This window comes from Ambystoma mexicanum, chromosome 11 (genome assembly GCF_040938575.1).
Source record: "Ambystoma mexicanum isolate Mex_15411 chromosome 11, UKY_AmexF1_1, whole genome shotgun sequence".
Lineage (NCBI taxonomy): Eukaryota > Metazoa > Chordata > Amphibia > Caudata > Ambystomatidae > Ambystoma > Ambystoma mexicanum.
The window spans coordinates 252,274,052-252,298,768 of NC_090934.1; positions in this window are offsets into that span (position 1 = coordinate 252,274,052).

Consider the following 24,717-nt stretch of genomic DNA (forward strand, 5'->3'; position numbering starts at 1 on the left):
CCGTGTGTCTCTTCCCCCACCCCCCGCTCATGCCCCATGTGTCTCTCTCCCTTCCGCCCACCCCCACTCATGCCCCGTGTGTCTCTCCCCTCCCGCCCACCCCCTGTTCATGCCCCGTGTGTCTCTCTCCCTCCCGCCCACGCCTCGCTCATGCCGCGTGTGTCTCTCCCCTCCCGCCCACCCCCCGCTCAATCCCTGTGTGTCTCTCCCCTTCCGGCCACCCCCCGCTCATGCCCTGTGTGTCTCTCCCCTCCCACCCACCCCCGCTCATGCCCTGTGTGTATATCCCTCCCGCCCACCCCCGCTCATGCCCCGTGTGTCTATATCTCCCGCCCACCCCCTGCTCATGCCCCATGTGTCTATCCCTCCCGCCCACCCCCCGCTCATGCCCCGAGTGTGTATCCCTCCGGCCCACCCCCCGCTCATGCCCCGTGTGTCTATCCCTCCCGGCCATCCCCCGCTCATGCCCCGTGTGTCTAATTCTCCCACCCACCCCCGTTCATGCCCCGTGTGTTTATCCCTCCCGCTCACCCCCCGCTCATGCCCCGTGTGTCTATCCCTCCCGCCCACCCCCCGCTCATGCCCCGTGTGTCTATCCCACCCGCCCACCCCCCGCTCGCTCATGGCCCATGTGTCTATCCCTCCCGCCCATCCCCCGTGTGTCTATCCCTCCGGGCCACCCCCCGCTCATGCCCCATGTGTTTCTCCCCTCCCCCCACCCCCCGCTCATGCCCGTGTGTCTCTCCCCTCCCCACCACCCCCCACTCATGCCCCGTGTGTCTCTCCCCTCCCGCCCACCCCCCGCTCATGCCCCGTGTGTCTCTCCTTCCCGCCCACCACCCGCTCATGCCCCGTATGTCTCTCCCTCCCGCCCACCCCCCGCTCATGCCCCGTGTGTCTCTCCCTCCCACCCACCCCCAGCTCATGCATCGTGTGTCTCACCCTCCCGCCCACCCCCCGCTCATGCCACGTGTGTCTCTCCCCTTCTCCCCACCCCCGCTCATGCCCCGTGTGTCTCTCCTTCCCGCCCACCACCCGCTCATGCCCCGTATGTCTCTCCCTCCCGCCCACCCCCCGCTCATGCCCCGTGTGTCTCTCCCTCCCGCCCACCCCCAGCTCATGCATCGTGTGTCTCACCCTCCCGCCCACCCCCCGCTCATGCCACATGTGTCTCTCCCCTCCCCCCACCCCGCTCATGCCCCGTGTGTCTCTCTCCCTCCCGGCCACCCCCCGCTCATGCCCCGTGTGTCTACCCCTCCCGCCCACCCCCCGCTCATGCCCCGTGTGTCTCTTCCCCCACCCCCGCTCATGCCCCATGTGTCTCTCTCCCTTCCGCCCACCCCCCGCTCATGCCCCGTGTGTCTCTCCCTCCGCTCATGCCCTGTGTGTCTCTCAGTCCCGCCCACCCCCGCTCATGCCCCGTGTGTCTCTCCCTCCCCCCCACCCCCGCTCATACCCCGTGTGTCTCTCGACCTCCCGCCCACCCCCTGCTCATGCCCCGTGTGTCTACCCCTCCCGCCCACCCCCCGCTCATACCCCGTGTGTCTCTTCCCCCACCCCCGCTCATGCCCCATGTGTCTCTCTCACTCCCGCCCACCCCCCGCTCATGCCCTGTGTGTCTCGCCCTCCGGCCCACCCCCCGCTCATGCCCCGTGTGTCTCTCGACTCCCCCCCACCCCCGCTCATGCCCCGTGTGTCTACCCCTCCCGCCCACCCCCCGCTCATGCCCCGTGTGTCTCTTCCCCCACCCCCGCTCATGCCCCATGTGTCTCTCTCCCTTCCGCCCACCCCCCGCTCATGCCCCGTGTGTCTCTCTCTCTCCCGCCCACCCCCCGGTCATGCCCCATGTGTCTATCCCTCCCGCGTGTCTACCCCTCCCACCCACCCCCGCTCATGCCCCATGTGTCCATGTGTCCACCCCCCGCTCATGCCCCGTATGTCTACAACTCCCGCCCACCCCCCGCTCATGCCCCGTGTGTCTACCCCTCCCGCCCACCCCCCGCTCATACCCCGTGTGTCTCTTCCCCCACCCCCGCTCATGCCCTATGTGTCTCTCTCCCTCCCGCCCACCCCCCGCTCATGCCCTGTGTGTCTCGCCCTCCTCCCCAACCCCGCTCATGCCCCGTGTGTCTCTCGACTCCCCCCCACCCCCGCTCATGCCCCATGTGTCTACCCCTCCCGCCCACCCCCCGCTCATGCCCCGTGTGTCTCTTCCCCCACCCCCGCTCATGCCCTATGTGTCTCTCTCCCTCCCGCCCACCCCCCGCTCATGCCCTGTGTGTCTCGCCCTCCTCCCCAACCCCGCTCATGCCCCGTGTGTCTCTCGACTCCCCCCCACCCCCGCTCATGCCCCGTGTGTCTCTCTCCCTCCCGCCCACCCCCGGTCATGCCCCGTGTGTCTATCCCTCCCGCGTGTCAACCCCTCCAGCCCACCCCCGCTCATGCCACATGTGTCCATGTGTCCACCCCCCGCTCATGCCCCGTGTGTCTACAACTCCCGCCCACCCCCCGCTCATGCCCCGTGTGTCTACCCCTCCTGCCCCCCGCTCATGCCCCGTGTGTCTACCCCTCCCGCCGACCCCCCGCTCATGCCCACCCCCAAGTCATGCCCTCCCCCGCTCATACCTCCCGGCCACCCCCCGCTCATGCCCCATGTGTCTCTCCCTCCCCCCACCCCCCGCTCATGCCCCGTGTGTCTCTCCCTCCAGCCCATCCCCGCTCATGCCCCGTGTGTCTCGCCCTACCCCCACCCCCCGCTCATGCCCCGTGTGTCTCCCCCTCCCGCCCGCCCCCGCTCATGCCTCCTGTGTCTCACACTCCCCTGCTCATGCCCTGTGTGTCTCCCCCTCCCGCCACCCCCCGCTCATGCCCTGTGTGTCTCCCCCTCCCGCCCACCCCCCGCTCATGCCCCGTGTGTGTCCCCCTCCCGCCCACCCCCCGCTCATGCCCCGTGTGTCTCTCCCTCCCGCCCACCCCCCGCTTATGCCGCATGTTTCTCTCCCCTCCCCCCACCCCCGCTCATGCCCCCTCCCTACCACCCCCGCTCATGCCCCGTGTGTCTACCCCTCCCGCCCACCCCCCGCTCATGCCCCGTGTGTCTAACCCTCCCGCCCACCCCCCGCTCATGACCCGTGCGTCTACCCTTCCCGCCCACCCCCCACTCATGCCCCGTGTGTCTACTCTTACTGGGGTGCGGCGCACAGAGCAGAATTGATCTGCCGGGCTCACAAGGGTGAGGGCTGTGCTGCTCAGAGCAGACTGCTCCGAGCAGCACAGCCCCCACCTTCGTGGGCCCGGCTGTGTACTCTGCGTGGCTGTGGTGCCTGCATGAAGAACTTGCAGGACATTTATGTGCGGCCAATTCGGCGTGGGTTGTCGCGCCATGCCGCACCGAACCGGCCGCGCCAAATCGTCCTGGGCCGAACCGGCTGCCCCGAACTGTCCTGCTCCGTGCCCTGTGTCTCTCTCCTGTTGCCCCCCACCCCCCGCTCATGCCCCGGTGTCAGTCTCCTGTACCCCCCACCTCCCCCCCACTCATGCCCCGTGTCTGTCTCCTGTACCCCCCCACCCCCTGCTCATGCCCCGTGTCTCTCTCCTGTTGCCCCCACCACCCCCCCGCTCATGCCCAGTGTCTGTCTCCTGTTCCCCCCCACCCCCCGCTCATGCCCCGTGTCTGTCTCCTGTTCCCCCACCCCCCGCTCATGCCCTGTGTCTTCCTCCTGTTCCCCCCACCCCCCCGCTCAAGCCCTGTGTCTGTCTCCTGTTGCCCCCCACCCCCCGATCATGCCCCGTGTCTGTCTCCTGTTGCCCCCCACCCCCTGGTCATGCCCCGTTTCTGTCTCCTGTACTCCCCTACCCCCCGCTCATGCCCCGTGTCTTCCTCCTGTTCCCTCCCACCCCCTGCTCATGCATCCCACCCCGTGTCTTCCTCTTGTCACCCCCTCCTATAATGCCCCTTGTTGACCTCTTGTTCCCCCACCCCCCGCTCATGCCCCGTGTCTCCCTTCTTTCCCCCACCCCCCGCTCATGCCCTGTGTCTTCCTTCCCCCCCACTCCATGCTCATGCCCCGTGTCTCCCTTCTTTCCCCCCCGACCCCCCGCTCATGCCCCGTGTCTGCTCTGTTGGAACAGGGCAGACACGGGGCATGAGCGGGGGTGGGGGCCCCACCTTGCCCTACCCCTGCTCATGCCCCGTGTCTCTCCTGTTCACCCCCACCCCCGCTCATGCTCCGTGTCTGTCTCCCTCCTTTTCCCCCCGCTCATGGCTCGTGTCTCCCCTGTTCTCCCCCGCTCATGCCCCGTGTCTCCCTTCTTTCCCGCTCATGCCCCGTGTCTCCCTTCTTTCCACCCCCTGCTCATGCCCCGTGTCTCCCTCGTGTTACCCCCCACTCATGCCCCGTGTCTCTCTCCTGGTCTTCCCGACCCCCTGCCAATGCCCTGTTGTGTTCTCTTAATACACCCTGCCTTCCCTTTCCCTGGTGTCCATCTTGGTAAAAGATTTTCCTTCCTACACCGGGACGCCTGCCTGCGGTGTCCTAGTTTGGGAAGAAAAATCGTTTTTTTACCACCCCGGGTTCCCACTTTGAGAACCTAGGATGCTAGTGGTCTTCCTCCATTGAAAAGGATGTTATGGTTACGTTGCACTAATAAAAAACTATGAAATTCAGTAAAAAAGAATGTTTTAAAGTGACTTTATGGTTACGTTGCACTAATAAAAAACTATGAAATTCAGTAAAAAAGAATGTTTTAAAGTGACTTTATGGTTAAGTTGCATTAATAAAAACCTATGAAATTCAGTGAAAAAACTTTGTTAAAGGGACGTTATGGTTCAAAGGAAAACCGAAAAACCCCTGAAATTCGCCAGTTATGGTAAGCTAAGCAACCATAATTCGCACCACCACCGTGCAATGCTAAGACTAACACCGAGGACATCAAATATGACATCACAAATGTCATTGATGACCTCCCTCCCCATTCCCATTGAGCCCTATGGGGGCTCAATGGGAATGGGGAATGGTTCTTTCAAGGAGGAATTACCGGGTCCTCCAATGTTAGAATGACCCAGTTATTCCTCATTGAAGGAACCCGGTAATGGAGTCCGGTTTGGAGGCAGCCATGGCGCTAATAGCACCATGGCTGCCTCCAAACTCGTAATAAGGCCCTTTATTTAGTAAAATATTAGGACCCCAAATTGTAGCCAAGGAATGGTGGCATCACAACTATGACGCGCTTTGCAACGTACCCGTTGCTTGTTCACATTACCCAATCCCCGGTAACAACACACTAAAATAAAGAAACACAGAGTATCACATGACAGGGGAACTCGACAACTGGTGGATCAAGTAAGTGCATGGTGCTTATTCCATCTTTAGTGTCAGTTTTAAAATGCATCGTGCACTGCTTTTGTATGAAGTTGGAAATTCTATCAGCCATTTTGGACTGTGTAAGTTTTCTATATGCATTGCATTGGCTAAAGTGCAAAGTGCCATGTGCAGTGTGCAAATGTAAGGAGCATAATAGCAGCATCAAAGATCAAATTTTGCATGAAACAATCTTCATAGCAAAATACAATGTGCAAATGCAAATAGCAAATTTGTGTATACATCACATTAGCTAAGATGCTGAATGCAATGTGCAATCAGCAAGATAAAATGCATAGTAACAACATCAAATGACTACCGGCATCTAAGGTGCAAGGTACAATAGCTAGGGTGCAAAATGCAATGTGCAATCAGCAAGGAAAAAAACATAGTAGCAGGATCAAATTACCATTGGCAACTAAGGTGCAAAGTGCAATGTGCAATCAGAGAACTGAACGGCATAATAGCAGCATCAGAGAGCAGATTACAAATGCAACAATCGTGATATCAAAGTGCGATAGGCTGGTGCAAATTGCAAAATCCTATGTCCATCACATTAGCTAAGGTGTAAAGTGCAATATACAATTAACAGATGACAAGCATAATGGCAGTATAATAGCAGCATTAGAGGTCACATTTGCAGATACGATGTAGATGCGAAGCATAATGGACCACATCCAAGATCCCAATCCTAGCTCACATGCCTAATGTCTTATAGACCGCAATCCCTGGTCGCAAGATTGTGGCCCAATGCATCAAATGCACAGTAAATACAGGCATCCTCTTAGCAATCTACAATAAAAAAGTGCGAAATACATAATATAGCATCTGCCCGCTCTTTAGAGTACTATGATGGCAACATATGTTTAGAAGTGCAAAACACAAATTGCAATAGACCCATGTATTGGCCAATACCTCACCTTATCATGTCTCGGAAGGTGAACCCTAGGCCCGCATAGTACGTTGTCAGCCTATATCTCAAAATTGCAAACCTGGGAAATTCCAAATGAGCAAAGGCTATATTAGAATTAAATTGCAAAGTGCTGGTCTCACACATGGAGAGAATACTCTCAACAGTGGTCTGTGGGTACTAGGATGATAGTCAGCTGTCGAGCCCTTGCGATCACTCAAAGGTCACACCCATCATTTCAACCCAACCCCCATTGGCCAGTTAGAAGGCACGAAGATACTTATGTTGGTATAGAATACTGTATGGCTAGTACCAAAACAGAGACGGGTGAAAGGCGAGAGGAAGGGAAGAAAATAAGAATAAGGGAAAGGGATAAAGGGCAATAACAATGATATGTGGCACTAGGACAAAGATAAACTGTGAGAAAATCATAAAAGGTCATAAAGAGATAAAGGAAAATTCCTATAAAGAAAAGGAAAAAGCCTACAACAACCACTATTCCTATGTAGTGGTGTAAAAGGAAAGCAAGGAAGGAAAGTCTCCATCAAGACAATACATCAAGATAATTTTTCCCAAGATTATTGGCCTAAAAACATATACAGTTCTTCGTTAATATTGTGTCCCAGTGGGGTTTTCATTTCATAGTCTATGATATGTCTTGTTTCTTCTTGTCTATGCTGATGTCCTTTATCCCCTTCTCTTGAGCCAACCTCAGTTTTGTGGATACCAAAGAAGTTAAAGCCCACTGGTTTGCCACTAGGCACATCTGCAACATGTTTTAATGGTCTGTATGTGTTCAAGGATGCATACCTTTAATTTGCACTTTGCACTTAGTACTCCCAATATACCACTTCATGCACAGGCATCTTAGAACATAGACTACAAAGTCTGAATCACAAGTGATCTTACTTTTGATTGTTATAGTATGTTTTAGTATGGGATGTTGAAAAGTGCTACAATTGTGAGAATATTTACACACCTTGCATCTAGTGTACTTGTGGAAACCCTGTCCAGAGTCCCTGAGCCACCTATCAAATCTGTTGTCATCATTATTAGCCATGAAACTACTAACCAAAACTACTAACTCTCTAAAAGAGCAACATTTGCGTTGAGAGTGTTTTTGAGGTCTTGGAAGGCCATAACGATTTTCCAACGTATTTTCAAGATTTTACGAATGGACTGCGCATGAGTGAGGATATGGTCTAATAAATTCACGACTTTCATCTTAATACTCTCTTCGGTTATCTTCTTATCTATTTCCCACAGCGCAGTAACCTCCCTGATGCATGGTTTGAGGTAGTTTTATAGATATGCAGCTCCGCTGCGAGAGCCAACTCCAGGATCCCACAGGCCCCACTTGTCTACTGTGGAGCTTGTTGCCCCCCTGCCGCCGCCATTAAGGCACACACGGCCCGACGCCCACACTCAGCTGCACGCCGAAGGAGCAGCACCCCGCCCACTCACAGCTCCGCCGAATTCAAGCTGAAACTGAATCAGCTGTTCAGCCTGCCAGCCCCTCCTCCCCCGCTTTAAAGTGAGAGGAGGCAGACCGGCAGGCGAAGCCGCATCGAGGCGAAGGCCAGAGGACAAGGCCAACGCCGCTCTCTGCAGCTCCGCTGCGAGAGCCAACCCCAGGATCCCACAGGCCCCACTTGTCTACTATGGAGCTCGCCCCCCCTGCCGCCGCCATTAAGGCACACGCGGCCCTGACGCCCACACTCAGCTGCACGCCGAAGGAGCAGCGCCCTGCCCACTCACAGCGCCGAATGAATGAATATGACGTTTGGCATACGGCCAAAAGGAGGGTTTGTCAATCTGGAAAAGTGAATACCCTTCATTTGAACGATGGACGTATCTTGATGGCTGAAGGCCAACCGTCTTATGCACAGAATTATAGAAATATAGACTGCTATGCTTGACCAACAAGCGGCCGCAGCGCCGCCGAATTCAAGCTGAAACTGAATCAGCTGTTCAGCCTGCCAGCCCCTCCTCTCCCGCTTTAAAGGGAGAGGAGGCAGACCGGCAGGCGTGAAAGGGGCCCCTAGGGGTCCCTTGCGATATGGAAACAAGGCAATAACCATACACGAAAGGATGCGCCAGACACGAGGTTCAAATTCCCAATGCTAGGGTTTATTGCAAGCAAAAAAAATAGTCCCAATTGGCCAACTGTGGCCAACCTCTTTTACCCCGCAGAAAATATTGATTATCTTGTTCTGCGTGGGTTGGTTGCCCTCCATATTTCTTTTGCCTTTTTTCTAAAAAAATCTGTTGTATACCTTTCTAATTTTCCTTCTCTTTTTTCTTCCTTAATTTTGGTTATAAAAACATTTTTGAACATAGATTGGGCACCAATTTGAGATTCAAACTGTCCTCTGATGCTATGTACTCTTGAACTACTTTATGCACAATGTACTCATTCTTACATCTTAGGACGGCCACTAAACTAATATGCACTTTAATTGGATATGTTCAGCATTGATTATATGTTTTTATGTTGTTTTTATCATGTGTAAGGTAATTGAATATGTGTTTATTAAAGATTGATTGAATAACTTTTTATGCTCCTTGGCCTGATCTATCCCCACATTTGGCTCCTTTACAGTGAGCAGTTCATTCCATTGATCTATTCTATGGTTTCATTCACGTAACCCCTTTCCCCTTTTTTGGGGTGCTTTGTAATAGAACGTCTATGGCATGTGGCACCATCAGAATTAAAGTATGCCCCAATACCATTCCTTCCGTTTGTTTCACTGACACAGCCGCCGCTGCAACAGATCGCAAACATCGTGGTAGTGCGCGCGCTACAGGGTCCAGCGTGGAAGAATAATAGCCGCACGGCCTATTTCTTCCACCTTGTTCCTGTGTCAAAACCGCCAATGCACATCCTTCACTCTCGTTCACAAATAGTCTAAAGATCTTTTTTATAGTTAGGAGTGCCTAAAACTGGCGCAGCACACAATGCAGCTTTCAATTGCTCAAACGCTTTCTGACATTCCTCATCCCACTGTAACGGCATCACTGCATGCTTTTTAGTTAATTTTATCATCGGCTTCACAATCAACGCAAAATTACTGATCCACTGCCGACAATAAGAGGCCATGCCTATTACAGCTCTCACTCCTTTTTGAGTTTTTGGAATAGGCAAACTAGAAATACTTTCTATGTGTTCTGGTGTTAATCTTCTCCCTTCTTTCGAAAGTAGGTAACCCAAATAAGACACCTCCTTTTGATTATAATGGAATTTCTTCAAACTTGCCTTGTGACCATGGGTCGCTAGGTGTGTGAATAGTAATATAGTACTTTCTTTGCAGATCTCTTTTGTGTCAGCAGCTAGTAATAAGTCATCTATGTACTGCAAGAGTACGCAACCTTTGGGTAGTTCTAACATGTCTAGCTGCTCTTTTAGCGCTCTGCTGTAAATACTCGGGCTTTCTGTGTATCCTTGTGGAATGCGTGTGAATGTGAATGATCGACCTCGTAGAGTGAACGCGAATAGATATCTACGGCTTTTATCCAATGGAATGCTAAAGAACGCGTTTTTCAAATCAACTACACTAAAGTATTCTGCAGTGGCCGGTATCATTGTCAGTATTGTTGTGACATCTGGGACCAAAGGGAATTGTGGGTCTACCACTTTGTTCAATGCGCGCAGATCAATTATGAAACGATATGGTACTTCATTGCCTCCTTTCTTGTAAACTGGAAGAATCGGGCTGTTGAACGTGCTACCTGCAATTTCTTCAACCACCCCCAATCTCACCAGGTCAGTAACAATACTCTTTAATCCCTTCTCACCTTCAACAGAAATTTTATACTGGGGAATTCGTGGTAATGTAACACTTTCTTTCAAAGTTATTTTTGCTTGCTCTATTTTCAAGCATCCTACATCGTTATCATGCATTGCCCACAGACAGGTTGGTACTCTACTTAGCTCTTCTGGTAACGCCTTTGACATAAATTCCGTCACCGGTGCATCGTGAGGCCAAATCGTGAGGAACACCCCATCTGCCGTACAATGTATAACTGCCCCCAATTTTCTCAACAAATTTAATCCTAGCAAGTTCTCCCCACAATTTTCTGTCAGAAGAAATGGACACTGTTCCGTAAATGGTCCTATTGTAATTGGGACAGCTTCGGACACGGGGTTAATTACTGGTTTACCTGCGAACCCTACAGAAACATTCTTTTGCCCCGACAGTGGGATCTCCGGAAGCAAGTGGTGGTCTATCGAACACTTTTGTGCCCCTGTATCTACAAGGAAACGATGCTCCTTATTCCCGACTCTCATTTCTACGTAGGGTCCTCTCTGATTCACGGCAATAGACACCGATTCCGACCCCTGCCGTGGGCTGTCCTATTGCGAAAATAACACATCGTCCGACGTGTAGTCACCGCTGCTGCTATAATACGTGTTTGGCTGTGTATAAAAAATATTCCCATTTCCCCCTCGGTGTCCTCCACTCTGATCATTTCTCTGTTGGCCCTGCCCACCCTGATTTTGGTTCGGAACACTTTGGTTCAATGCCTGGTTCTGTTGAGCTTGGTTTTGACCATAGGATTGGTTTTGATTACCTCCATTGGTATATCCCTGTTGCTGCTGCATGGTATTTCTGCTTGGGCCATTTGACCCCTGATGTCCTCTATGAGCCCTTCTCTGGCCAAACCCACTTCTATTCTGTAGGTGCGGGCATTGCGCTTGCCAGTGTCCTTCCTCTTTACAGTACGCACATTGATTTAATCCCAATGACACCCCGTGCAAATTATTCAAATTTCCCCTGCCTTGTGCATTTCCTCTACCTCTATTGTATCCAATTACCTGCTGCAGTAACACTCCTACTATCGTTTGCATCGCTTCTTTTCTCATCTCCAATGGGTACCCATTGCATATCTCACTTACTTCCTTTACTGACATTCTTTTGTTCGACATCCATCGCAGTTTCCCCCACCCATGCCTGCAATCTTTGTTTATCACCTATTTGTCCCGGTACCGGCAAATGCTTTGCACCACCTGAAAAAACTGCCGACCACGATTTTTGCATATACAACCTGGACGCCTCCTTCCTACCTTTCTTAATACACTCCTGACTATATTCAGGTGTAGCAAATATTTCAGCATATCTATCTTCCATTTCATTTTTCAGTTCAATGAGCTTGTACACATGTTTTCTTACATCCTCATCTCTTTGCTCACTGCGTGCTAACTTATTCAAATCTAACAATCGTTGTGGCGGTAAATTCCCAAGTATCTTTTTCCATTCTCCCACCCAAATTTCCCCCATGCATTCCAACACTACCTGTCTCTCGTTGCTCCTTCGGTACCCATACAATGAGACCAATGCTGCCGTCCCATCATTTCCTTGTATGTACCTTTTTGCCTCTCGCTGTAATTCAATCTTTCTTTCTTTGCTGATCGCGCTGCGAGGTACCCGTCCAAATCTTGTTCCTTCAGCCCCGCCTCTCACCTCCCCGGTCTCATTTTCGACTTCGGGAGGGGCGGTTGGTGCTGAATCTGTCTCTGGAGCGGGAGGTGCGGATGGGACGAGTGACACAGGTGGCATCTGTGAAGGGCCTTCCTGGGTGCTGGGAAATTGTGCGTCTGCGGTCTGCGCTTGTGGGAGGGCTCGAGCTGTGGATGGGGCGTGGGTTAATGCTTGCGTGAGGGGAAGTTCTTGGGCTTTGGGAGGCGGTATGAGAGCTACTGGTTGGGCCTGCGCAGTCACTACTGGCGTGTTTGGTTTCGATCCTGGTTTTGGGCCTCGACCCGTATGGGTTAACAAATGTTCCATTAATTTGTCTGCTATGTGTAGTTCCTGCTGTGGGTATATTCCTTCTATGTTCATTTGCTCACATCTCCCTTCCCGTCTTAGACTTGCCGTCCACTCCTCCTCCTCCTTTTCTTCTGCTACCTCAAGCTTCGATTTGTGCCTACGCGCATGCTTCTCTCTACTCCTAAGTCGGAGCATTGCTTCCCTCCTCCAATCTTTGATAGTCTCAAAAGCTGCGGGTCGCGCTTTTTTCCTTATCAACACCCTTTCTAGGTTATCTATCCTCGCAATCTCAAAGCTACCATTATTCGGCCACTGATGGTCCTGTTGCTTTCTAGTTTGCCTATGCCAAATTTCACAAAATATTATCGCACCCACACCATATTTTGCATACATGTCATAAGCCGGCGTTCCCCCAGGCAGTGCACTTTGGCCATTTTCCAAGGACTGTCTACCGCAGAGGAAAAGACCCGCTAAAGTGGACAGTACTCCAGGCATGTTTTTAACCTTCCCCTTGGTTACTATCCTTAACCTGGACGTTTGAATTTGCAAAATCAACACTCTACCAAAATTTAGGTTTTCGTTTGAATCGGGTGAATGACTCACCTGATAAAACAAGTCGCCTGTCCTGACGCAATCTCTCCCAACTTCGTGCCTGAGCTTCTCTGGCTTCTGCCTCATTTCGTGACCCTCGCCTCCTTTGCCCTTTGGCCCGGTACGTCGATCAGGCATCACATGTGTGCAGATCTGCGAAGCAATCTCTCCTCACTTCTACAGGGCGCCCCGTACACCTCTTGATCCCGGCTCGATCGTCCCGTCCCTGCCGTTCTTCTGCCTTTACTCCGTTACAACGTATACGATGGGGCAAGTGGGGGAGGGTCCCTATTCGGGCACCATCTTGACCCTAAGGGTCCCTCGCGATATGGAAACAAGGCAATAACCATACACGAAAGGATGCGCCAGACACGAGGTTCAAATTCCCAATGCTAGGGTTTATTGCAAGCAAAAAAAATAGTCCCAATTGGCCAACTGTGGTCTCACGCCCCGCGACGTGAGTTTTCTAGACCTCGAGGGACGCAAGAGAGCAAATTACGTACGTCAGTTACATATATACAAAATGCATATCATATTATTAAGTTTCTTTGAACTCGGGATGACATTTCCGACGAGTATGACAATTATGACACTTTCAATGTCTATTCTAGTAACAGTGTGCAATTAGAAAGTGCGGAGGCATCTTCTAGTTGTTGAGCATAACACTGTGCTTCTGTTCTTGGAAGTAAGCTGCACATGGGGGAAGAGCCACATTCCAAGCTTTGCTATCTATGAGGTGCTAATCATGTCCTGGAAGCCGACAAGCTCTAAAGGGTTTTGCGAAGGGGGGCCGTAAGAAGAGCACAATTCAAGCCTTTAGCTGCTTTATTCTAACATATTCTACCACAGTACGAGACTGGCTGGCAGCTGTGAAATGATTAAATGCCCTGTAGCTCTCCCTCAAGGCTACAGAGAGGGAGTGTGGGCATTCCTTTCTGGGCTACTCATGAGGAGTTCCAATGAACTCCTCAGTCCCGCGGCCTTGCCCTTTTCATATTCAGACAACAATGTTAACAGTTGAGCAGAGTAAGCAGAATTCACAAGAATTGCAAGCTGCAAAGCAGTTTAGACAGAAAGCAATGAGCAATGGTTAACAAGCAAAATGGCGATTCTTGCTACGTTTAAAATGGCCGCTTGTTGGTCAAGCATAGCAGTCTGTATTTCTATAATTCTGTGCATAGGACGGTTGGCCTTCGTCCATCAAGATACGTCCATCGTTCAAATGAAGGGTATTCACTTTTCCAGATTGACAAGCGAAGCTGCACCGAGGCGAAGGCCAGAGGACAAGGCCAAAGCCGCTCTCTGCAGCTCTGCTGCGAGAGCCAACCCCAGGATCCCACAGGCCCCACTTATCTACTATGGAGCTCGCCCCCCCTGCCGCCACCATTAAGGCACACGCGGCCCCGACTCCCACACTCAGCTGCACGCCGAAGGAGCAGCACGCCCCCACTCACAGCGCCGCCGAATTCAAGCTGAAACTGAATCAGCTGTTCAGCCTGCCAGCCCCTCCTCTCCCGCTTTAAAGGGAGAGGAGGCAGACCGGCAGGCGAAGCCGCATCGAGGCGAAGGCCAGAGGACAAGGCCAACGCCGCTCTCTGCAGCTCAGCTGCGAGAGCCAATCCCAGGATCCCACAGGCTCCACTTGTCTACTATGGAGCTCCCCCCACCTGCCGCCGCCATTAAGGCACACGTGGCCCCAACGCCCACACTCAAATGCATGCCGAAGGAGCAGCGCCCCGCCCACTCACAGCGCACCGAATTCAAGCTGAAACTGAATCAGCTGTTCAGCCTGCCAGCCCCTCCTCTCCCGCTTTAAAGGGCGAGGAGGCAGATCGGCAGGCAAAGCCGCATTGAGGCGAAGGCCAGAGGACAAGGCCAACACCGCTCTCTGCAGCTCTCCACTGCTCGAGGGCGCAGATGGCGCACCAAAACTCTGCCAAACCAGGTCAAGGTAAGGCCAACATCTTCTATGCCCCCTTGATTCATGCCTCATCTGCACGCCCTCCGCTGTACAACAGCAGGAATGCGCGACTAGTGTCCCACACCCTGCCAACTAACCCCATCAGCTATACCCCTACCGTGGGTTACCGCAACGCCAGTTTGACCACAAGAAGCCAGCTGCCAGCACTCCGGTGCGCTCCCACAAAATGCGCCTTGGGCCCCAGGGTTGCCACGACACGACAGGTCTTCAGGGGTTGTACTTACAAACACTACCCCTCCAATAACATTAACTCTCTATCTCTACTTCCGCCCCTCTGCCCCACTGTACCCACCGCTATCGCCCACACTGCCACTCTCGATTGTGTGCAGCCCAATGATGTTCATATGTTTACTGGTCCTATTGCTGGTGCCCCCATTGATTGTGTGCAGCCCAATGATGTTCATATGTTTACTGGTCTTATTGCTGGCGCCCCTATTGATTGTGTGCAGCCCAATGATGTTCATATGTTTACTGGTCCTATTGCTGGCGCCCCCATTGATTGTGTGCAGCCCAATGATGTTCATATGTTTACTGGTGCTATTGCTGGCGCCCCCATTGATTGTGTGCAGCTCAATGATACCTCTGTGCCCTCCAATCTTATCGTTGACACCCCCTTGACCACCCCACCTAGTTCCTCTGATCCTCCATCAGATACCAGCCCACCCCTCCCCCAGCCTCCCTCCAGCCGCACGCTCATGTGCGCCCTGCTCAATGCTCGTTCTGTACCAGCCCACGCCCTCAACATCAACGACCTGCTCATAAAAGACAAGCTAGACCTCCTCATCCTTACTGAGACATGGCTGAATGAAAGTTCATGCCCAGCCCTATCACTGGCCATCCCACCTGGTTACTCCATCTTCAGGAAAGACCGCACCTCTCAGAGAGGTGGAGGCGTCGCCCTCATCGCCAAAGACACCCTGTCCATCAGAGAAGTTGAAGGAATCCTTGACAGCAACAGCGACTACCTCCCTTTAAAAATTAATGTCTCAGCCAACTGCACTATATCCATGCACATTGTCTACAGACCTCCAGGACCGTGCACCGACTTCCACGACACCCTTATCACTACACTGTCGCACAACATCAAAAAGACCTCACAGGTTCTACTCCTCTGTGACCTCAATTTAGGGCTGAACGACCCCAAAGACTCCCCTGCGAAACACCTCAAGAAGGCACTCTCCAACCTAGGCTTCACGCAATCCATCTCCCAGCCCACACAGATCAAAGGACGCACCCTTGACTGGGTCATCCATCACAACTGCTCCCTTCTCATCAAGGACAACAACCCTATTCCTTGGTCCGACCACCACTACATCCAATTCAACCTCAGAACTAACAAAGTGGCTCTTTCTCCGCCACCACCATGCCCTGCCACGTACGCCAGAAGCTCACGCCTTCTCACAGCTGAGAACCTGGCACCCTACCTCCTTAACCCAGCCCTTCCAACCCCCTCATCGAACAACCCCGATACCTTAGCTAACACCTTTAAGGATGTCATCACGTCAGCTGTGGATGCTATTGCCCGCCTGACTCTCAAAAAAGCTAAAAAAGCCAAACATGCCAACTCTTGGTTCTCCAAAGAACTCCTTGACCAACGTGCGCAGAAGAGGATTGCACTATCCACATGGAAAGCAAACCCGTCTGAAGCCACTAAACAGAAGTTCAAAGACATCTCCAAATCATACAAGACCAACATCACTCTGGCAAAGGCTGCTTCCTTTAACACCCGGATCACTAACGCTAAATCAGGATCTAAGGAACTCTTCACCATTTTCAGGGAACTCGAAAAACCATCTGCCCCCCCCTCCTCTGTCATCAAAGATGATAAATGGTGTGATAGCATTCAATCTGCCATGCTAGAGAAGCTCAACACCCTCCAAAGTAAAATTCGTGGCCACCAAAAAGCCCTCTCCGACATTATAGCGAACATACACGCTAAGCCACCGACCAAGACCACGTCCTCCCTGCTGTTCGAATTCAAAAACATTACCGAGCAAGAAGTCATCACCCTGCTCAATTCCATTAAACCCCTCCAATTGCAAAGGTGATGCCTGCCCCGCCAGCCTCATCAAAGACTTCGCACCCAGCCTAGCCCCCTTCCTTACGGCCTTCATCAACTCATCCTTCCAATCAGGCCATGTCCCATCAGGATTTAAGGAAGCCTGGGTACGCCCACTTCTCAAGAAACCTTCACTCGACCCAACCGTCCCAGGGAACTACAGGCCCATCACGACTGTACCGTTCCTGCTCAGAATCTTGGACAAAGCAGCTCACCTGCAAGTCCAGAAGTTCTTAGAGGACAACCGTCTCCTCAGCCTGCGGCAATCTGGGTTCCGCCCCCGCCATGGCACTGAAACGGCCCTCCTAGACCTTAAAAACCAAATGGACGATCTCAGAGACGCAGGCAAACCTGTCCTACTACTGCTCCTTGACCTCTCTGCAGCGTTCAATTTGGTTGACCACAATACTCTGTGTCACCACCTAGCCACCCAAACCAATTTCTCCCCTAAAGCCTGCCAATGGATCACCTCCTTTCTCCAAGAAAGGGCCATGAAAGTCTTTTCTGAAGTTGCCGCCGCCACCCCCAGCCTCCTCACCTGTGGTGTCCCCCAGAGATCCTGTATCGCACCCACTCTCTACAACCTCTTCACGAGGCCCATGTTCAGCATCCTGGACTCCCTTGGTATCTCATATACCAACTATGCGGACGATACACAGGTACTCATCCCACTCACGGGCGACTACCTAGCAGACTCCAACACCCTCTCCTCTATCTACTCTACCATCCAATCTTGGATGGCGGAGAATTGGCTTTACCTCAATGGTGAAAAAACCAAACTCCTCCTTATTGGCTCACCTTTCACTCTCGGCAATCTTGTAGAACAGTACGCCTCCTTCACCATTGACAATATTCCAATTAAGGTCTCAAACCATGTTAAGACACTCAGAGTCTACCTTGACTCCGACCTGTCGATGGACAGACAGGTCAATGCCATAACCGCCTCCTCAGCCTACTACACCAAAGTCCTCAACGCAGCCAGGCCCTTCTTGGCCCGTCAAAGCTGCCTCACGATTGCCAGGGCTATCATCGGGTCAAGACTTGACTACTGTAATGCCCTTCTCGTCGGGACCTCCAACAAAAACCTCGCTAAACTTCAGCTAGCCCAGAACAATGCTCTAAGGGCAGCCACCGGCACCGCAAGGAGAAACCACATCTCTGAAATCAGAAGGCAAGTACACTGGCTCCCTGTTAAAGAAAGAATTGTCTTTAAAACTCTTGCCCTCACCCACAAATGCATTCGCGAACTTGCCCCCCCACCTGACTAACAGAATTACCAGGCACTCTGACACAAGACCGCTCAGATCCATCTATGCCAACACCATTGTTAGGCCTAAAAGTGCGCGCTGGTGGCTCCAGTTTCCCCACCCTAGCAGCCACGCATTGGAACGCCCTGCCTCCTCACCTAAGACTCATTGAGTCCCACCCAGCCTTTCGTAAGGCTATCAAAACCAGACTCTTTGTGTGACTTAAATCTGCATCCTCCACTGCCTATATGCCTGCCAATTTGTAACTAAGAGCCTCTGGCACCCGTTTGTAATCTTAAATATGTGTATCCTCTGTAACTAAGAGCCTCTGGCACCCGTATGTAATCTTAAATCTGTGTATCCTCTGTAACAGTGCCTCGATGCCTCTTGGGCTGCAAGTGCGCTTAACAAATGCAAATAAATAAATAAATTAATAAAACTAGCAACACCTGAACAGACTGCCTCCCTAATAAGTGCAAGAGGCATGAAAGCGCCTGGAGGAGAAGATCAACATGCACGTTAGACGGTACTCTAAGCGGAGAACCAGAGTGGCGCCCCCCTGACCCCCTAGTTTGAACAATTTTTGGGAGTTCTGGACTCCAGAGGGGCAGCACCGGGTTGACACATGCCTCACTCTGGAGAGCTACACTGCTGGTTTTCTCCCCTCCCCCCACTGTGGGATTTACACTGTGTAATTGGAGGGAGGGTTGGTTCCTGGCTACCTGCATTGACTACAGCGACCAGAATCCCCTTAGGCCATATTTGCCATTAACTAGCAACACCTGAACCTGCCTCCCAGATGAGTGCAAGAGGCATGAAAGTGCTTGGAGGAGAGGATCAACTGGACTGTGGAAGGTACACTAAGCTACTAAGCTGGGAACCAGAGTGCGCCGCTTGCCCCCCTAGTTTGAATATATATATATATATATATATATATATATATATATATATATATATATATATATATATAGATATAGATATAGATATGTAAAACTCTCCTAGTGTGTTACGCTATGTTATATGCCATTTTTGTAGTGCCTACTGCCATGGCCTAGAAGTGCTTTGAGGATGAACACCCTTTGGAAGGCCGTAGTCTGAGTTGAGAGGTGGTGAGAGGAGTGGTAAAATGCATGTGTGCATTTATAGCCTAATCGAAGGTAGGTATGGAAAGGCTAGGTCCCTCACAGCTGTCCATATTGTCAGGTATGAGGACAGGTGGTGTGACAAATTGTCAGATGAGTCAAGCTATGTAAACAGCTGGACCGGATTTTGTGTGGGACTCAGCTGTATTCTATGGGTGGTGGCGCTTGGGCCAAGTATGTTGTATTTTAAGGGTGTTGTGATGTTAAATAGTGTTATGTTATGTTATGTTATGTTATGTTATGTTATGTTATCGTAATTTATAAAGCGCGACATTCACCTAAAGGTATCTTGGTACTAGAGAGGGAGGCAGTGGAACAGAAGCCAGCTGGAACTAAAACAGGTACGTTTTTCCCAAAGCACAAGTGGTTAGACAGGTTTTTGACCATCAGAAGGCGGTCATTCCACATCTCAGCAGCTGCAACTGAAAAAGCATGTCCTCCAAGATGTGATCTCCGAGATGTAGGAACCAACAACAGGTCAGCCGAAGCTGAGCGCAGCGGGTGGGCGGGAGATAGCGGGTGAATTTGACCTGAAGGTACTCCACTCCCTGTCCATGCAGCCCCCTATGGACTATACAGAGAGCCTTAAACTTAATCTGCAGCATGACTGGGAGCCAATGAAGGGAGCGCAACACAGGGGAGATGTTGGCCCCATAAGGTGATCCTATGGCCACCCGAGCGGCCAGATTCTGTAACCTCTGAAGCCGTTGGATCATGCCCTTGGGCTGAGCCATGTACAAGGCATTACAATAGTCAAGTCTGCTCAGCACAAGGGCCGCAACCACCTGGGGATGCAGAGCATCTGGAAGCAGAGGAAGCACCTTTTCTAATGTTTTAAGGTGATAATGACCAGCCTTGCAGACGGAAGACACTTGGTCATTCATGGAGAGAGAAGAGGAAAGAATTACTCCCAAATTCCTCACCTTGGTCACAGGGACTGGAAGAACACCAAGAGAGGGAGGACAAAAAGAGGACACCCACAGAGGGGGATCAGGAGGGGCTCCGACCACTAACACCTCAGTCTTGTCCCCATTCAATTTCAGCCAGTTTCGGCTCATCCACTCACCAACCGCAGTCAGACACTGATAGAAGCGAGACAACACCTCAGTCCGATCAAGGTCTAACCGTATCAGGAACTGGGTGTCGTCTGCATAAGAATAGCACCTAATGCCTAGGGAGCAGATGAGACAGATCAGCAACGAGATATAAATGTTAAAAAGAATGGATGACAAGACGGCCCCCGCAGGACAGGTGGAAGGAGTGAGAAAGAAAAGTAGCAAGAGACAGCACCTGGGTGCAATCAGCCAAAAAGGACAAAACCATGCCAAGACCTGGCCTGTGATGCCAATTTGAGACAAGCAAGTGAGCAAGACGGGATGGTCTACGGTGTTGAATGCTGCTGATAGGTCTAATAAAATCAGGGCACCCACCCCGCCTGCATCCAACAAAAAAACCATGTCATCGAGGACCGAGACTAAAATGCTTTCGGTACCTCGACCGGGCCTAAAGCCGATTGAGCCGGATCAAGCAAATTAGAAGATTCCAGGAATGAAGACAGAAGAGGAGAAACCAAAGATTCCAACAGCTTCATTGAGAAGGGAAGCAGAGAAATAGGCCGGAAATTAGAGAGAACAGAAGGATCCAAGGTAGGTTTTTTCAGGAGGGGAATGACAGTGGCAATTTTTAATTCAGAGGGAATCACCCCAGCATGACAGGAAGCATTGATGGCCGTAGTGAACTCTGTTAAGAGATCATGAAAGATCTCTTTCATGACGGCTAATGGAACCCCATCCTGGGGGAGCCAGATTGGATGCGTTGTGAGGCAACTTAAAATATGTGCGGCTATGTGAATGCAGATGTGCCACAGCACAAACTATAGCCAGCTTGAAACAGCAATCCAATCTATCAGCCCAAATTAGGAGCCCTAGTGAGGCAAAATGCAAGTCTGGCAAAACACAAACAGACGGGACACAAGCAGCAATCAAATAGACCAGTAGATGGGTTTAGTGACATCACTGGCAGCCCCCATGTCAGGCATGTGATGCTCAGCCAGTCCCAGCCTTTAGGCACCCATCAATCTGCATTCTGATACTTGTAGTCTTGTAAGTCACAGTAGGGAAATGCAAGCCCTTTAGAACAGTGGCATGAGCTAAAATGCCAGCACTGGCAAAACATACCAGACCTGACAGGGGACAACTTGAGAGTTTTGATTTTGTATATTTTTGAAAAGTTAGTGTTAATAAGCAGCAATGCCAGTGAGCTAGACTTTAGTCTCCCTTTCTCACGACTATTGCAATATCTGGGACTGACAGGTCTGAAGACTAGGGAGCATGTTGTTTTATACATATTAAAAAGTAACGGTTTTAAAACCCAGGCATCCATGCCCGCTCTCTCACGACCCTGCCTTGTTTGGGGAAGCTACTGAAGAATCCTAATAGCTCTGGAGCAACGTGTTTGTCTTAGAAGCAAGACACTGCATAGCAACACAGGTTCGAATCCTGGTCTTGTGCTTAGAAACTGTCCCAGGTATTAAGCATGTTATAAAAGAACAATTATAATTCATTAGAATCCATGCAGCTCTGCACCACCCTCCTGTAGGTTCACAGGCATTATTGAGCTATAATTAAGGCACACGTGGTTATTCTATTTATGTGTTTTTAAATTTACTTATGTATCTGTCCATACTCATTATTTTTGGTATATTTAACCAATGTGTATCCCCATTCATTATTCCAGAAAATAGCAGTTACGTCTTCCATGTCCATTATCACTTAAATCTGTATTTTATGTTATATTAAGGAAACTTCTTCAGCGCACGGTCACCCAAGGGTATCTGTATAATGGGCCACAAGCACAGAGGCAGGCTACTGCAAGTGAAGCCAACCTCCATTCTCAAATGTGGAGCACCCACTCACCCTGAGCCACATTTCAGCATCTATTTCAATTGATTCAAAACGAGAGCCCCAAACTGTTGTAGCCATTGACCAGCAAGGAGTGACTGACAGCTTTCAGAACCAACCAGCGCTGTTTTAATGGTCAACCAATAAACCCCCAGAATTCCGTGGTGTGTTCTAAAGGGGAAAGCTGTGGCTGTGGCCATGAAACTGGAGTTGTTTTAGAAGTCTATTCAACAAATAAGTACTTCTCATCAGTATTGGTCACCTGCCAGGATGCTGGAACAATAGCATATCCTGCTTGCTGACCCGTAATGGTGAAGAAGCGGTGGGGTAGGGGGTGCTGAAAAGGGTGGCATAGGGCTAATTGCCTGCATCCCTCAGGCTGGCAGGGATGTTGCTCCCTGGGAGCTGCAATAAGTTAAAAAAAAGATTAAATCCTTCAGAATTCAGCCTGCCTGGATGTAACCGAGTGCTACAAGGCTTGCTCAGTTTCTGTGTGGCTGAGGAGAGGCACAACATCACAACAGCTGATTTCATCAGCTTTAATAAATGTGCCTGGGTGGCTCCCCAATTTGTGCCTCTACAGTAAGTCAGTGAGGGGGGAAAAGAGCATAGGTGGAAGGCCCATGTTCATACTGCCCACAGGCAATGTCCACATTTGAATGACACTCTGTGGCCCTGGATGGTAATGTTGGCATCTCTGATCCCACAGAGGAAAAGACGCCCAACCCTGTTAGCAATCTGGAAGCGTCCCACAAGATAGCTAAGGAACTACAATGCATTCTGTGACAAGATGAACGTCTGAGAGATATTTTTCCTGAGATGATACTCCTTGTTTTCAGACAACCAGACAACCTGAAGGGAATAATGGTAAGAAGCAAACTACATACAAATACCAAAGAAAAGTGACGTATGCTATGCAAAAACAAAAGAGGCCTAACCTGCCCATATATTAACCTTTTGGATTCAATCAAGATAACCCACATGGGGTAAGAGTACAAAATGATGGGGTGTTTTACATATGCATCGAACAACAATGTATATTTGATTCTGTGCTTGAGATGCCCAGGCAGGGTTACTATGTAGGGGAAACTGGTCAACCGCTACATACACACATGAACCCCCCTTGTCACAGTGTCAAGCAATGAACGAAGGAGAGTCCAATTTTTCAGAAGCAAATCATACCTTTTATGATTGCAAAATTGCTGTACTCCGGGGTAATTTCAGATGGACAAAGCCAGTCTGAGGAACCAGGAATGAGACGTGGACACAGAGAACTCATGATGATTGGTATATACTTTCATTAAATAATAAAGGGGTTGGAAAATGCCTCACTTTACCTAATCTAGGAGGTATTTCTCTACCTCAACCAAAAACTAAGTGTATGTCTGTGTCAAGATGTCCAAAGCAAAAATTTCCTGTGTCCGAAATCCTATCTTAGCCCTCTCATTCTAAATGTAACTTTAAGGTGTGAAGGGTATTGTATTTGGCTTGGAGAATGTACAAATGTTCAAGTAAAACAAAAAGGTATAAATCTAACAAAGGTTCCAAATGGATAATTTTCACAGTTCAAGGGAATGGCTCCCTTCCCCAGGTTTTTTCTACACCAAAACAAAAGCTCAAAAGAATAACCAAGTTCTTAATAGCCCAAGAGATAACCCCCTCCTCTTGGTGTTGCAATCCACTCCAGGGGAAATGACTCCCTTCCCCAGGTCTTATCCGCACTCAATGCAATTCAAAGTCCTAAGGGCATGTTTCTTCCTTGGGATTCTCTTTTCAAAATATCACAACTTGGGTGCGGGTTCCAGACTCGCAAAACACCTGGTATATTCTCCTGCCAGGTCCTCTCAAATAGTTCCTCTATACAATGTGGGTGCAGGTCCCAGACTTGCAAAACACCTGGCATACTCGGCTGCCAGGTTATCTTATAGAGTTCCTTTACACAATTTGGCTGCAGGTCCACTCTCGCAAAAACCCAGTATACTCTGCTGCCAGGTTCTTTTATATAGTTCCTTTAAACAATGTGGGTGCCGGTCCCAGACTCGCAAAACACCTGGTATACTCTCCTGCCAGGTTCTCTCACTATGTTCATCCACGTTCAAGATTTGAGGGCATGTGCTTTTTCCTCCAAGTTCCTTAAATCACTGATGTATTTGTATCTCCCCAAATACTGTGACTATGAAAAACAGTTTGTGATATAAGCCATAGGAAATGTGCTTCCCATTCCAATTAGGGAAGGCCTTCTCCAGCTCGCTCCGTGGGGCCCGACCTTCCAGTGTGGGATCACCTGCTTTAGGACGGCTCCATTGCCTTGTCTAATCCTACTCCGGGCCTTCTCTGCTTCTGCTCTCTCTCTCTCTCTCTCTCTCCGCTTCGGGTGGCACTTCTCTGTGGCTGGTGGCGGTCTGCAGATCGTTCTGGCTTCTCTTGCCTGTGCCAAGTTCCTCCTTTGCCTCACGTCTGCTTCAGCATCTCTCCGCCCTGCTAGGATGCGTCTCTGATCCAGACGCCACCTCCCCTTTCTTTGTGCCACTTTTCTACCTCGCTCACCACCTTCTGGATTCCCAGCTCAAGCTGGGAAGTCTTCTCCACGGTTCTCCGGCCTCTCCTTGATCACCTGTCCACTTGACAGCTTGGCTTCCCCAGAAGTGACTAGCTGGTCAGATCTCTAAAATGCTTTCAGCTGTTTCATCTTTGAACTCCCTCTTCAAGGAAGGGAGTTGCTCAAAGCTAATCAGTTTCCTCCATGCATCAGAAGCATC